Below are 16,568 nucleotides of genomic sequence, written 5' to 3'. Positions count from 1 at the left end.
TCTCCAGCGGAGGCCAGTGAATGGCTGGACCTCCGCAGAAACGCGTCGCCGAGACAACGCTGATCAGAATCCCTGAGACAAGTAATCCTCAATCCAACATCTAGGAGGAGCACGTGAGCACGGGGACAGTGTTTAAGAAAGGGAAGCATAATCATTATAGCATTTATGTAAATTTGGTTGTTATTCACCCATAACGGGTTACTAACTATTGAAATTATAACTGTGTTCATATATGTAGACAGTTCAGGACCTTTAGCGAGAGTTTATACTCGATAGGGTATATAATGATCTACAATAGCCTGGGGACAAATGTCTAAGTATCTGGGTCCTAAGGAAAACCGCATATACTCTTTGCCTATGATCCACCAGGTATGGCAAGAGTATCCCAGTTTTCTAGCCAATTCTGTCGGGAACGCCTCACGACCTTCACGACCACGGTTAGGCCGGAAGGACAGAGGGGCGACCCGAACAGTTGTTTGTAATGTAAGTTACATTAAGTTTATGTTTAAAGTTTGTCATGTATACCAACCTAAAAACCAGTTGAAGGATGCAGAGGAAGAGAGATTATTATTTACACATTCTAGGACGGGGGCACTAGCTGACAAGCCTAGGACCCACCCTCATAACACCCACCCGCGTTATGTCTGAAATACGCCTTTTTTCATGGAATGTGAGAGGATTGGGCACTCCTAGGAAGAGGATTATGGTGTTTTCACAGATTACTAGACAAAACCCGCACATAATATGCCTTCAGGAAACGCACTTTATCCCATCCAAATCGCACACTCTACACAAACCTTGGGTGCAGTGGGGACTGCATTCATGCCATAGTTCAGCCTCTAGAGAGGTTTCAATTTTAATACATAGATCCCTACGATGGGAGGATAAAGCCCAATTGGTGGACACTGAGGGCAGATTTGCTTTTGTTCATGCCCACATTGATGGAGTGGCATATAACATCTTAGGGATATATAACCCTCCACCCGCTTCTCTGACGGTACTGCGCCAAGCCGCAGTATTTGCCACAACATACCCGCATGCCCTGAACCTATGTATGGGAGACTTTAATGCCCTGTTACACCCAAACCTAGATAGATTCCAGAACACACAGGCCGCATTGTCGGACCCCAGGCCCACGCCACTGTCTGCTCTGTTAGCCGAATTGGGCTGGACGGACCTATGGAGGTACCGGAACCCACAGGCAAAAGTATTCTCCTGCTACAGCGCAACCCATAAATCACTCTCACGCATCGACTATATAGTGGGCTCCACTACGTTGATCCCACACAAACAAAATATACAGTATCTCCCCAGGGGAACTTCGGACCACTCACCAATAACTTGTACACTGGGCACAAGAACGACATCCATTATGTACAGACAAGCTATACATCCCTTCTGGCTAGGGTTAATAAGTTCCCAGGATAGAACTCCTGAACAATTGGCCGCCTTTTTGAAGCCCACGCAATAGAACAGGACCGCAGAACCCAATGGGACGCCATGAAAGCGTATATACGCACATGCATTCAGTCAACCATTTCTCACGTTAAAAAAGAGTCGAGGCGCCAAGAAACTGAACTAGCAGAGCTATGCTGCAACTTAGAGCAGCGATATATAGAGAACCCATCCGACACTAACAGGGAAGCCTGGCTACAGACAGGTAGATTATATCTCCACACAATAAAAGAGAAGGCAGACAATAAAATGTTCTTTTACAAACAGACCGCCTTTGAACTGGGTAACCAATCAGCCAAACTACTTGCCCATATAGCTAGACAACACTCAATGTCACCCCCTATTCTACGCATACGCTCATCAAACGGGACAGTGTTACAGACACACTCAGAGATCCTAGCCAGGTTCACAGAATTTTATGAACATTTATATAGCTCATCCCTGGCACGGACTGATGAGGACATAGAGCAGTACCTAGACAGGATAACGCTACCGACTTTGACACTCGAACACGCTGACCTTTTAGAAAGACCAATAACACTAGAGGAGGTGGAAGACGCAATAGACCAATTAAGTAACAACAAATCACCTGGCCCAGATGGACTTCCCAAAGAAATATACAACAAATACAAAGACCTGCTCCTTCCCAAATTACTGGAAATGTATGAAACTACCTTTACAGAGGGAGAACTCCCGAGATCACTGACTGAAGCCACAATTATCCTGATCCTAAAACCTGGTAAGGACCCGCTGGACTGCGGATCCTACAGGCCAATAGCGTTACTAAACACCGACTATAAGGTTCTTACCAGGATACTAGCTTCCCGACTCAACCAGGTTATCCTAACTTTAATCCACACTGACCAATGCGGATTCATGCCGGGGAAGTCTACCTCGGACAATATCAGGAGAGTCCAGGTTATTGCCCAAATCGGACAGACAAGGGGAAGGGACTGGGCACTGGCGTCCCTAGACACAGCAAAGGCATTCGACTCGGTGGAATGGCCCTTTCTCAGCCGATGTCTAGTGAAATTCGGTTTCGGGCCCCGATTCTGTAAATGGATAGGTATACTGTATTCAAACCCCAACAGCAGACTACTGGTCAACGGAGAATTATCCCCAACTTTTACTCTCCACCGAGGCACACGCCAGGGATGCCCACTGTCCCCACTATTGTTTGCCCTTACCATTGAGGTGTTGGCTGCCCAACTCCGCCAGGACCCCATATATACAGGAATCGTGCTGGGACAGAGGGAGGATAGAGTGGGCCTGTACGCCGACGACATGATCCTGTTCATATCCAACTTCACCACATCCCTTCCACACGCCATAACACTCATCAATGACTTTGGCACTTATTCAGGATTACAGGTGAATTGGACAAAATCGGTATTCATGCCACTGGGCACTCAGAACTGGGAGGGCCCAGCAATAGTGGAGGGACTGGTAGTAGTGACAGAATTTAAATACTTAGGTATAATGATTACCAAAACATATCAGGACACGCGTAATCACATCACAGGTCCTCTACTCTCCTATATAAGGGAGAAATACAGGGTTTGGAAAACACTTCCGCTCTCAGTAGCGGGAAGAATTAATTTGGTCAAACTTATAATTCTCCCAAAGTGCCTATATATTATACAACATGCGGCAGTTCCACTACCCAAAAAATTCTTTAAAGAATTACACTCACTGACAGGGGTTTTTATATGGGCCACCTCTAGAGCCAAACTTAGTCTCCAAACGCTACAGCGACCAAAAGATGAAGCTGGGATGGCACTCCCCGATTTCTACAATTACTACCTGGCGGGGCAGCTTAGATACTTAAACAGCTGGATGGGAGGGCAGACCCTACCTAACCCAGAACACCACCTGCAACACCACTTGAATCTCAAATCCCTATGGCCGGTTCTTGAACCACCCCGGGACTTAAACATGTCTTTACTACCCCTGCATAAGATAGCTAGACAGGTCTGGGAGGCAGCCAAGCAAATAGCAGGCTTTTCAGATATAATAGCTGAGACTCCACTGTGGCATAACCCTACACTCTCCCAACTGCACGTACTGGAGGGTCAGATACACTGGGAACAGAAAGGCATAGCAACATTAGGAGATATTTACACAACAAACATCCTCTGCTCCTATCAAGAATTACAAACTAAATACGAGCTAGACAGAAGCTTTTTCTACAAGTATCTGCAGCTCAGGCACGCATTGGATGCTCAGTTCCTGACACCCCGCCCACCCATATCCTCCTATCCTTTAATTGGAATCTTCAGGACACAGGGACCCAGAGGGTTGGTTTCAGCACTCTACACCCACCTAATCCGGGAAAAGACTCTTAAATCTCCAATCACCGCCATAAATAAATGGAAATCACGTATTCCCTCACTAGAGGATGAATCAATTTCAGATATTCTCTCATCACACCTCAAAGTCTCCCCTTCAATAAATAATAGACTCATCCAACTATACTTCACACATCAAGCATACCTGACGCCTGTGCGACTGAGACATATGGGTCGAGTACCAACCACGGCGTGCCCCAGGTGCGGAGATCTCAATGCAGATTTCTGGCACATGAGCTGGAGCTGTGCTCCAATCCAAAAATTTTGGAAGGAAGTAACAGATTTCCTATCGACCATCCTACCGGTACCACTAACACATTCCCTTGAGACATGCTTATTGGGCCTAATTCCTGATGTAGATTGGACTCATTACCAAATAATATTCTTACAAGAAACATTGTTTATGGCCCGGAAATGCATAGCACTAAGGTGGTACTCCCCCAATACCCCTACCCTAAGTATGTGGAAGCTACAGGTGAACCAAATCCTTCCGTATGAGAAAATAATTTACAAGCACAGACAAAAACCAGACAAGTTTAGTCACATCTGGGGGGACTGGTGTGACACGCCTAGAACCAATTACTCGCCGCCTAGACTCAGAATGGCCATGAGAGATTTGTAAAAGGTAGCCAAGAGTTGGATCCCAACCGTATGGGGAGGGGGGGGGGGGATGGAGGGGACCAGGGCACAGGCGCTGTGAACATATGTAAATTTAAACATACTCAACCAATTTGAAAGGAGCGGAATCAAGGTGCACCCAACCACAAACATAATACTTTCACTCGAATATAAAGAACACCCAGATAACGCAGAACAAGACGACTCAACTGGACAATGGTATACTTGTTGTTTATTATGATTTTATTGTTATATTGAACCTCAGACAAAGTAAGGTATGTAATATCATATAACATTGTAAGCATGATTTGATTGAAAGTCTGATGTTTTTGTTTATTTGATTTTATTGTGTTTTACAATAAAGAAGTTTAAAAAAAAAAAAGATGTTAAAAAACAACTGCTAGAGAAGGGTATCAAATACTCCCTTATTTACCCCGCTAAAATGAAAATACTTTATGAGGGAGAATCTTATATTTGTGAATCGCCTGAGGAAGTGCTAGGATGGATCAAAAGCCATGTTAAATGATGTTGAATAGTGTTAACTTCGGGAGGGGGATGCTAAAGTGCCATGCTTTAGTTTAGGATCTACCTAAGGGTGGATACTTGTGTTTTTTTTTTGTTTTTGTTTTTTTTTCTTTGTTGTTTTGTTGTTGTTGTTTCCTTCCTCTCCCGCGTACCTCTCCCTGCAACCCCTCAATGCTCTCTCTCTCAGATATTTTTGTATTGTATTTCCCAATGTCCTCTGTTCACAATATTTCTACTTGATGTTAACATCTTGTCCTAAAACTATTCTATGACTAAGGAAGTATTAAACATTCTGTCATGGAATATTAGAGGGCTTTCAAAGAAATTGAAGAGGTTAGCAGTGCTTAATGTTATTAGAAATTATTTGCCCGCTATTGTTTGTCTGCAAGAGACGCATCTGGTTAAAGATAAGGTACAGGTGCTTTCTAAAGGTTGGATTGGGGTTAGCTTACACTCATACCACTCTTCATATTCCAGGGGTGTCTCTATCTTATTCCATAAAAATTTACCGTTGGAAATACACTTAACTAAAATAGATAGCGAGGGAAGATTTATTTTTGTTTGTTGTATCATTTATGGCAAGAAAATGGTTTTGGCCGCAATTTACATTCCACCGCCATTTAATTCTGAAGTACTTTACACTCTATTTGATTTTTTGTTAGATAAAGGGGATGCGGTTTTGATAATTGTGGGGGATCTGAATAATGTACTCGACTTTAAGCAAATAGAAGGTGATGGATTAGCCATAGGTAGTAAACGTAGGAACAATAAATTTAAGCTGTTACTTGAAGAATTGGGATGGATTGATTTATGGAGGGCAAAGTATCCAGATGGTAAAGCGTTTTCTTGCTTTTCAAAAACACATTTTAGATTCTCACGTATTGATTATTGTTTAGGGAATAAGCACACATTAGAGTCCTTGATAGATGTGACATATGATACTAGGAGAATTTCAGATCACTCACCTGTCCACGTTACATTGGGTATTAATAAGGAGGAAAAGTTTGTAATAACCAAATGCGGGTTGGTTAAGATTGATAGGTAATAAGGAGGGGTTAGAGAGGGAAATTTAGGGAATTTTTGGATAAAAATAGAGGTACAGCCCCACAGAGAGTAGTTTGGGAGGTGTGTAAGGGTTTTATAAGGGATTTACTGTCTAAACAGGTTTCTCTATTTAAACGAAAGAGGAAAGATAAAGAGCAGGAATTAACAAGGGCAATAAAAGTCGATGGTATGCGTGGCACCTACTAAAACTAACTGGGACATTTGGCAGAATAGCTTGGAGAACTATGAAGAATTTATTTTTTATAAAGCAGATCAGGAGCAGAGCTTATTGCAATATTATCTTGATGTAGATTTATCAATGGGGGGTAAAAAGTTAGCCAATATTGTTAAAAATCAGAAGGACAAAAAATATATCTCCAATTAAAAAAGAGGATGGAACATGGGCAGTAGGGACGGAGCAAGTGAAGGACACCTTCTTTGAGCACTTTAAGAATCTATATTCCTCATCTATCCCATATCACAGGGAGCGATGTAGAGAATTTCTATTGAAGGGGGACTTGAGTAAATTGAGAAGACAGGATGCTATTTGGTTGGATAGGCCCCTGGAGCTGGAAGAAGTGAGGGAGGCCCTGGTCGCATCAAAACGGGGGAAAGCCTCAGGGATAGATGCTATTCCGGTAGAGGTACTTCAAACCTTCGAAGAGGCCCTAGTAAAGGATTTATTTGATTCATTTAGGGAAGCCTATGAAAAAGGGGAACTATTGGGGACTATGAAAGAAGCATTAATAATTTTGATCGCCAAAGAGGGGAAAGATAACTCCCTTGTAGAGGCCTATAGACCTATCTCCCTCATGTCAGCAGACGCCAAATTGTTGGCCAATGTATTGGCCATTCGATTGAGAAAAGTACTAGGGGATCTTGTCCATAAGGATCAGGCAGGTTTTATGACTGGGAGGGGTACGGCTGAGAATCTTAGAAGGTTATTCTCAAATATACAGAAGAGTCCGGATAATGTTGGAGAGAGGTTGGTTCTATCGTTGGATGCGGCTAGAGCTTTTGACATAGAATGGGAGTATATGTGGGAAGTATTGGAAATGGTAGGAATAGGACCAAATTATATCAGGTGGATAAAACTACTCTACTCCGATCCTACGGCTAGACTTCTAATAAATGGTTCCGTTTCAGAACCCTTCCCAGTTAGAAAGGGCACTAGGCAGGGGTGTCCTCTGTCACCTCTTTTATTTAATCTGATGATTGAGCCCCTTGCGTGTACTGTTAGGAACTCCAATGATATAATGGGATTTCAATATGGAGATAAGGTTGAAAAGATATCCTTGTTTGCAGACGACATTCTTCTATATCTCGGCAGTATTGATGCTGTCGAGAAGGTATTGGGGGTATTTCAACAATATGGGCAAGTTTCGGGAATTAAGATTAATTGGGGGAAATCCGTTATAATGCAGTTAGATCAAGGTAGGAAGCTGCCTTTACTCCCTTTAAAAACTATAGGAAAGGGGGAACATTTTAGATATCTAGGGGTAAATGTATCAAGCAATATAAATGAATATATGGAATTGAATATCCTCCCAATGATAAGGTTTATTAGGAATAAGGTGCAAGCATGGAAGGGACTATTGTTGGGTATGGCTTCTAGGATAGCATTATTAAAAATGATCCTATTACCTAAGATACTATATACGATATGGATAGAACTAGGAATATTTAAGACAATTGATGGTATCCTATCGGATTTGGTCTGGAGGGGAAAGAAACCCACAATTAAACTGGAGACAATGAAAAGGAGTACTCAGGAAGGGGGGTTGGCCATCCCGGACCTAAAATTATATTTTTTGGCTTCACAGATTGATAAAATGGTAAATGGGGAAGGAATGGAAAGTTGGGAGACCTACTTAGGATCTGAAGAGCAGGTTTGGAAGAATTATAAATGTAGGGAGATTTTTGAGATGGGAGTAAGTAATGTATACAAAAAAGAATTGCCCTCAGTGGGCAAGTATGTTTGTACATATAATGGTATTAGTGAAATTTTCCATAGTAAGGGGGTCTATGAAGATACTCCTATATGGGGTAATATAAGATGGAAAAAGGACTACTTTATGCGTGAATTCCCCTTTTGGACTAATAAAGGGATTAAATATATGGGACAAATTTTCCATAACCAGGCTCTCTTTGGCGAGATAAGTATAGTATGGCGTATAATCTCTAGATATATGTACATGAAATGTAACATCTCTTGGCTAAGGCTAGGATGTGTAATTCCCAATATGTACTCTGTTTTTGTGTAAGATAGAGATGGGAAAATATATTACGTATGTGACGTATGTTATGTTATGTATGTTATAAGAATATGTATTGGAGATTTATATATGTGAATTAAAAGAAGAAATAAAAAATTTTTAAAGGAAAAAAAAAAGAGACCTGTTTTGGATCTGTACGAGATCCGTTATCAGTCCTAGACGACACACGTATTGCAAGTATATTAGAGTTTTACTGCTTATACCTAATAGCCTGCCATCTGCTGGCTATTAGAGATCATTACACATGGCAAGCCTACAAGTTTCAATGTGACTGTAGGCTGCAATGGCAACCGATTGCCATTGGGGGCCGGCGATAGGCCATAACAGATGGCGACGCCCATGGGATAGTAAGTTGGGTTTGATCACAAACTCTTAACAGGTGAACTACTGGCACGGATCACAACAGTAACAGGTACATAGTGTACAGAGAGCTGATGACGTCACTAGGTCTCTCTGCAAAACGTGTGCATACGCAAGAACAACATTGCCAGCGATGCGATGTGCAAAATTTGCAGAGAGAGAGCGAGCCGCTGACGTCACCGGCACTATGTAGGCGGACTGAGTATAGCCGAGGCATGAATAAATTCTATTACGGCGGAGTATAGCGGTGCTCTGCAGAGCATGTTTTGTTCATTTGCATATTTTATAATGTAAAATTTCTCCTAAATGCAGCCATTGCAAGTTATAATGAAATATCAGTGCACCTGTGGACGGGACAGGGAGGTGAGTTGTAATCATCTAACACCAGCTAATCTGATTAGAAAAGACTGAATAAAGATTTTTTTTTTTTTGTGGTGAGGGCCAACTTTTTTTTTTCTCTTTTCTTGCATGGATACTACTAAAAGACTGGCTAAATAAGTTAGAACACCACGGCTTCACAGCGTCCCATCGTCGTATGCATACAACCCTTGCATTAAACACAGCGCCTATAATAAAAGACAGTCAATAGTGCCCCTTATTACTCTATTCACACTCTATTTTTTACATTAGTTTCTGCCCACTTCACCTTCAGAAAAGGGTAAGCAGCACAATATGGGCATTGTTCTATTTGTTTTTAAGGGGGGGAATCAAATATGAGAATTTGGTAAAATCATTATAACTTTACAGTTATGCTCTAAGGCAGTGGTGGCGAACCTATGGCACGCGTGCCAGAGAGGGCACGTCAAGCCCTCTCTGTGGGCACGCGGGCCATCTCCCCTGCTGTCTATATATAAATCATTAGAACTCCCGGCAGGCAGGAAAAGCTGCCGATCGCCGAGAGCTCCAGTGATCTCTTTCACTGAAGGCTGCGTCTGACCTGCTCTGTGCTCATTAGTGCTGCCTAGAGACACAGCAGCAGGTCAGTGCCCGCCCCTCCACTACCTCCCCCTTCCCCTTCAGCCCAGGAACAGGAGGAGAGTGAGAGAAAACTGCCAGAGCAGCCTGTGCACAGTGAGTACAGAGGAGTGCAGCAGGAGGGCAGGAGCTGCTCTGTGTGTATTACACAAGCAGCAGTCAGGCAGCTTTGGGACACTGAACAACTATAGGTGCTTATTGTTTAGTGTTCCAAACTGCCCATGTCTGTGGCCACATACACTCACCGGCCACTTTATTAGGTACACCTGTCCAACTGCTCGTTAACACTTAATTTCTAATCAGCCAATCACATGGCGGCAACTCAGTGCATTTAGGCATGTAGACATGGTCAAGACAATCTACTGCAGTTCAAACCGAGCATCAGTATGGGGAAGAAAGGTGATTTGAGTGCCTTTGAACGTGGCATGGTTGTTGGTACCAGAAGGGCTGGTCTGAGTATTTCAGAAACTGCTGATCTACTGGGCTTTTCACGCACAACCATCTCTAGAGTTTACAGAGAATGGTCCAAAAAGAAAAAACATCCAGTGAGCGGCAGTTCTGTGGCCGGAAATGCCTTGTTGATGCCAGAGGTCAGAGGAGAATGGGCAGACTGGTTTGAGCTGATAGAAAGGCAACAGTGACTCAAATCGCCACCCGTTATAACCAAGGTAGGCAGAAGAGCATCTCTGAACGTACAGTACGTCGAACTTTGAGGCAGATGGGCTACAGCAGCAGAAGACCACACCGGGTGCCACTCCTTTCAGCTAAGAACAGGTAACTGAGGCTACAATTTGCACAAGCTCATCGAAATTGGACAGTAGAAGATTGGAAAAATGTTGCCTGGTCTGATGAGTCTCGATTTCTGCTGCGACATTCGGATGGTAGGGTCAGAATTTGGCGTCAACAACATGAAAGCATGGATCCATCCTGCCTTGTATCAACGGTTCAGGCTGGTGGTGGTGGTGTCATGGTGTGGGGAATATTTTCTTGGCACTCTTTGGGCCCCTTGGTACCAATTGAGCATTGTTGCAACGCCACAGCCTACCTGAGTATTGTTGCTGACCATGTCCATCCCTTTATGACCACAATGTACCCAACATCTGATGGCTACTTTCAGCAGGATAATGCGCCATGTCATAAAGCTGAAATCATCTCAGACTGGTTTCTTGAACATGACAATGAGTTCACTGTACTCAAATGGCCTCCACAGTCACCAGATCTCAATCCAATAGAGCATCTTTGGGATGTGGTGGAACGGGAGATTCGCATCATGGATGTGCAGCCGACAAATCTGCTGCAACTGTGGGATGCCATCATGTCAATATGGACCAAAATCTCTGAGGAATGCTTCCAGCACCTTGTTGAATCTATGCCACGAATAATTGAGGCAGTTCTGAAGGCAAAAGGGGGTCCAACCCGTTACTAGCATGGTGTACCTAATAAAGTAGCCGGTGAGTGTATATTCTGCCCCTGGTCCAGTTCTCCTGTCACTGTGCCATGCTGTCAGTGACCCTGGGGGTGCACTATACTGCCCTCACTGACAGCATGGCACAGGTGCCCAGAGCTCCAGACCAAGGGCAGTATATATATTTATATACGTATGTGTGTGGCCGCAGACATGTGTCATATGTGGTGATTTGATGGTAAATTCACCTGCCTGATTGCATGTAGATTTGCTGTTCAGTGCACCCACCCTACAACATACACTTTACCCTACACACCCCCTGCCGAATTCAACAATCCTTCATATTGCCACTGGATGGGGGTAGTGTCCCTCACTGGATGGGGGTAGTGTCCCTCACTGGATGGGGGTAGTGTACCTCACTGGGTGGGGGTAGTGTGCCTCACTGGGTGGGGGTAGCGTCCCTCACTGGGTGGGGGTAGCGTCCCTCACTGGGTGGGGGTAGCGTCCCGCACTGGGTGGGGGTAGCGTCCCTCACTGTGTGGGGGTAGCGTCCCTCTCTGGGTGGGGGTAGCGTCCCTCTCTGGGTGGGGGTAGCGTCCCTCTCTGGGTGGGGGTAGCGTCCCTCTCTGGGTGGGGGTAGCGTCCCTCTCTGGGTGGGGGTAGCGTCCCTCTCTGGGTGGGGGTAGCGTCCCTCTCTGGGTGGGGGTAGCGTCCCTCACTGGGTGGGGGTAGCGTCCCTCACTGGGTGGGGGTAGCGTCCCTCACTGGGTGGGGGTAGCGTCCCTCACTGGGTGGGGGGTAGCGTCCCTCACTGGGTGGGGGGTAGCGTCCCTCACTGGGTGGGGGGTAGCGTCCCTCTCTGGGTGGGGGTAGCGTCCCTCTCTGGGTGGGGGTAGCGTCCCTCTCTGGGTGGGGGTAGCGTCCCTCACTGGGTGGGGGTAGCGTCCCTCACTGGGTGGGTGTAGCGTCCCTCACTGGGTGGGGGTAGCGTCCCTCACTGGGTGGGGGTAGTGTTCTCTGCTGTATTTGCTCCTGCTTTGTGATATAATTAGTGATGTTGGACTGTTTATTATGAGTATGGTGGTATTTATCTTGTTTTACTGGTAATGGTCATCATGTAGCAGTATTTTATATGTCCCTTATAGAGTGGTATGATGTGATTTGGGGCTAAATAGACGTGTTGGCACTTTGCGATGATTACATGGACTTTGGTTTGGAGTTTGGGCACTCGGTCTCTAAAAGGTTCGCCATCACTGCTCTAAGGGATACAATTAGGTGGGGAAGTATAAGTGATTTATAGACGCTTGATTCTAGAATATATACCAACCTAATGCTAATTCTGCCCTGCAAAGGGTTGCAGGGTGTTGTTGAGGGCAACAAAAATGACTGCAAATAAACTGTACTCAAAGAAATAGGAAAATGTAATTTCCATCACATCCCCCATGATGACCCACTTGGAGGATGCAGCTTTCCCTTTGACAGGGACAGCAAGTTACAAAAAAAAAAAGAATAAAGGTCCCTTTATCAGCAGTATCTCACTAGTGTCTTCATGTCCTATTCCCCTGTACAGGGGCCTTCCAGACGCACAGGTGTGACATGGCTGACTCTTAATGACTTCCAGCTGAATGGGAACGTGGCCAGTAGTCTTGCGTGGCACCCGGAAGTGACGTCAGCGGTGTGGTAAGTTTTTAAACCGCCTACTACTATACTGCACTGCTGTACCACCATTGATTGTAGGCCTTCTTGTTTGCTGTCTGTTTGGCTGGTGGGTTGCCACCTCCCCCATCATGGCGGATGATGTTGGTTCTTCACCCCTTGTGTTAATTATTGTCAGTACCACCTGGGTACCTTCCTCTCAATGTGTTGCTTGGTTTACAATAGTTTAGGTTTTTCTATTTGTCTTAGAAGGACAATTCCAAACCAAAAGATATAGAGAAGAAAAAAAAGGAAGGGAAAGAGAATGGCTGTAAAATGAATAAAAGAAATGTTGCATGTGGTCAACTAAGCTTCTGTAGTCCTACTGTAAAGAACTATGTTCCAATTACTTGGCTAGAGTGTTCCATTCTGGTTGAATGAAAGGCAGCTTTTAGGAAAGAACTTCTAGCTCCTTTGGCTGAGCCAATTCTCTGTACTGAACCTCCACCCAAAAGGTTTAAACCTGCGGATATGATTTCTGAATCTGATCGAGAGTCAGCAGATCCATCCAGCTCTTGGAAGGACTCTAACAATGACCTAATAATCTCATTAGAGATATAAGAAGTACTCAAAATTGTGTATTGTTTCTGGGTCTAAAAACAAAAATAAAAAATCTGACATTAAAAGGCTGTCCATCTCTTTCTCAGAAGGCTGGTACCCTGTTCACAGACTTAGCTGCTTCTTCTGGTTGCTCGGGTAAACGGTCAGTCTTCTTCAAGCTCTGTTACTGCAGACACTAAGGACAGGGACTGCTCTCCTTATAGACTTTCTACCAGGGAGTGGTTACATTTTGCACACTCAAAATGACAAAGAGTTTAAAAAAAAAACACACACCGGACACTTTATTAGGTACACCATACTAGTAACGGGTTGGACCCCCTTTTGCCTTCAGAACTGCTTCAATTCTTCGTGGCATAGATTCAACAAGGTGCTGGAAGCATTCCTCAGAGATTTTGGTCCATATTGACATGATGGCATCACACAGTTGCCGCAGATTTGTCGGCTGCACATCCATGATGCGAATCTCCCGTTCCACCACATCCCAAAGATGCTCTATTGGATTGAGATCTGGTGACTGTGGAGGCCATTTGAGTACAGTGAACTCATTGTCATGTTCAAGAAACCAGTCTGAGATGATTCCAGCTTTATGACATGGCGCATTATCCTGCTGAAAGTAGCCATCAGATGTTGGGTACATTGTGGTCATAAAGGGATGGACATGGTCAGCAACAATACTCAGGCTGTGGCGTTGCAACGATGCTCAATTGGTACCAAGGGGCCCAAAGAGTGCCAAGAAAATATTCCCCACACCATGACACCACCACCACCAGCCTGAACCGTTGATACAAGGCAGGATGGATCCATGCTTTCATGTTGTTGACGCCAAATTCTGACCCTACCATCTGAATGTCGCAGCAGAAATCGAGACTCATCAGACCAGGCAACATTTTTCCAATCTTCTACTGTCCAATTTCGATGAGCTTGTGCAAATTGTAGCCTCAGTTTCCTGTTCTTCCATGTATGTGCTGACCGTGCAGGCGTAGGTTTAGAAGAAGCTGTAAATGTTCAGAGGTTTTTAGAAAGTATGTAGGCATGGGGCACTCCGGCAGCTGGCCCTTCATGCCCCTCCACACCCACATAACGTATCGGGTGTGTCCTCACAACATTGCACCTCAGTAGCCAAGCACATATCAGATACATCTTTGGAGTTACCATTAATGCTGCTAGGTTGCTTCCAGCATTATGATTACAACTACATGTTGTATGAGCTTAGATCCTGTACTTATGGTAGAAAATTAAGGATATTTAAAAAGTCGAATTGACAATTTCAAACATAATGGGGCAGATTTACTTACCCGGTCCATTTGCGATCCAGCGGCGCGTTCTCTGCGGTGGATTCAGGTCTTCCAGCGATTCACTAAGGCAGTTCCTCCGACGTCCACCAGGTGTCGCTGCTGCACTGAAGTCTGCCGAGGTCTGCCGGAGTTCACCATGAGTTGCTGGGTGAAGGTAAGCGAGTGTCCAACAACACTTTTTTTTTTCGGTTTATCCGAATCCGTCGGGTTTTCGTTCGGCCAAGCCCCCCAATTTGCTGGTGCCGATGCTCCACAGTCCGATCGCGTGCGCCAAAACCCTGGGGCAATTCAGGGAAAATCGGCGCAAATCGGAAACATTCGGGTAACCCGCCGTAAAAAAGCGATTCAGGCCCTTAGTAAATGACCCCCTATGTTTTTTAATCCCAAAATAGGACCTGATACTGCTATTTTGATTGATGAATAGAAAAGTTATAGTATAGTGACTGATAAGTAAACTTTTTTATTTTATCATTTACTGCTTGGGGAGGGGAGGTGGAAGCACTGTCTAGGAGGGGACTGTATAGAAGCTGGGCATTGTATAGAGGGGACAAGGAGGGGCTTCTGTATGATAGGGGGACACTGGATAAAGGGGGGCACTGCACAGGAGGGGAATGCTGTATAGAAGGGGGCACCATATATAAATTGATGATGGGGCACTGCATATAAAGGGTTTCTGTATAGCAGAAGGGGTTTGTATATAAATGAATGAGGACAGCGTTATATAACAGGGGTACAGAGGCACTGTATGTATTTTAATAAGGAGATGCTATGTAAATATATCCAAGCGCCACTACACTTTAATAAACTGTCTTATCTTTTGGGGTGCAGTGTAGAGATGTGCTGCAAAAACCAAAGATATTGGAGGCGAATTCTGCAGGAATAAGTTGGAGGAGTTATGATGTTCTCTGTCTGATGTAGAAGAATCGTCACTACACTTCAAGGGATCCCATACTTCAGACGGTAATATTCAGTCATAATACAGTAGTAATGGTAGCAGTCATGGTTTAGTGGGGTTATGTGGTGGTAATGGTAGTGGTTATGGTTAAGGTTTGGTGTCAATATCTGGTTCTTGTACAGCTGTACTATTAATCTTTATCATGGTGTTAGTAACAGTAGGACAATAATATTTCATCTTGGTGAAATTATATTGACCTTTTATGTAAATATATTGGTAATGGTTCTGTATGGTGGTAGAATATGAAATATGAAAATGAATAGAAAGCAATACTTCCTACATGCTGCAAAATTACTTTGCTGATCTCACCCTCTTTTCACTGACCTTACTATAGACCTGTAAAAGCCTAGAGTGAAGAAGGTTGATGTGCAGGGAAAGCTTATACATAATAGATTACTTATTAAACTGAGCAGCTAAAGGGGGAAGAGGTGGACTGTGTGTGGGGACATGAGAGATGTACAGTAAACAGCAATAGAGCAGATATGAAGGAACAAGTTTTTCGTTTTTATGGCATTCACCAAGCAGGTCCAATAATGTTTCTGAGTTATTGTACAGATTGTTACGGACGCTGCAATACCAAATATGTGTTCATGGGACTTTTACTTTATTTAATTCTTTTTATTACAAAAACTTTTTTTTTATTTTTTAACAGGTTGGCTTGAACAAGCGGTGCTTTGATCTGAATTGCTTGAAATGCACCTTACACACCACAGTCCAGCGTGATTGCGTGCCCACGGGTTAACACCTCCGATTGCAGTTGTTGGAGGCGGTATAATATACAGCCAACACCCAGAGCTTCTGGTGAGGAGGTAGCAGGGGACATTCTGAGGGAGAGGGCAATGAGTGCGTATGAAGGAGGAGAAATCGAGGATAAGATGACTTGCGCCATTTGATACTCCCTCCAGGACTCACCACTCACAGCTGGCAGGGAGCCCGGTAATGTTAAAGAAACTATTAAAAACCAGTGGAATTATTCAGATGCATCACAAAGGAGTATTTGAAATCAACATGGCAGAGCCTATTGGAACCTGTCATCATGTAAAAATGACCTTCCTG

At 44.2% G+C, this 16,568-nt stretch overlaps 1 protein-coding gene across 2 annotated transcripts in view; it reads left to right on the top strand.

The window, feature by feature from the left end:
- RLF (RLF zinc finger) overlaps window positions 1–16,568 on the top strand; it is a 71,236-nt gene that overhangs the window by 30,216 nt on the left and 24,452 nt on the right. Inside the window, exons 1-2 of one of the 2 annotated variants that reach the window (XM_072136649.1) lie at window positions 15,437–15,517; window positions 16,165–16,313. The exons of the other annotated variant lie outside the window; for it this stretch is intronic. The gene's annotated coding sequence lies outside the window, so the exon portion shown is untranslated. Of the gene's footprint in view, window positions 1–15,436; window positions 15,518–16,164; window positions 16,314–16,568 lie in introns of those variants that run through there. 2 annotated transcript variants of the gene reach the window in all.

Source organism: Engystomops pustulosus, chromosome 2, assembly GCF_040894005.1.
Source record: "Engystomops pustulosus chromosome 2, aEngPut4.maternal, whole genome shotgun sequence".
Taxonomy (NCBI): domain Eukaryota; kingdom Metazoa; phylum Chordata; class Amphibia; order Anura; family Leptodactylidae; genus Engystomops; species Engystomops pustulosus.
The sequence above is the reverse complement of the archived record's forward strand: the minus strand, read 5'-3'. Positions and strand labels throughout refer to the sequence as shown.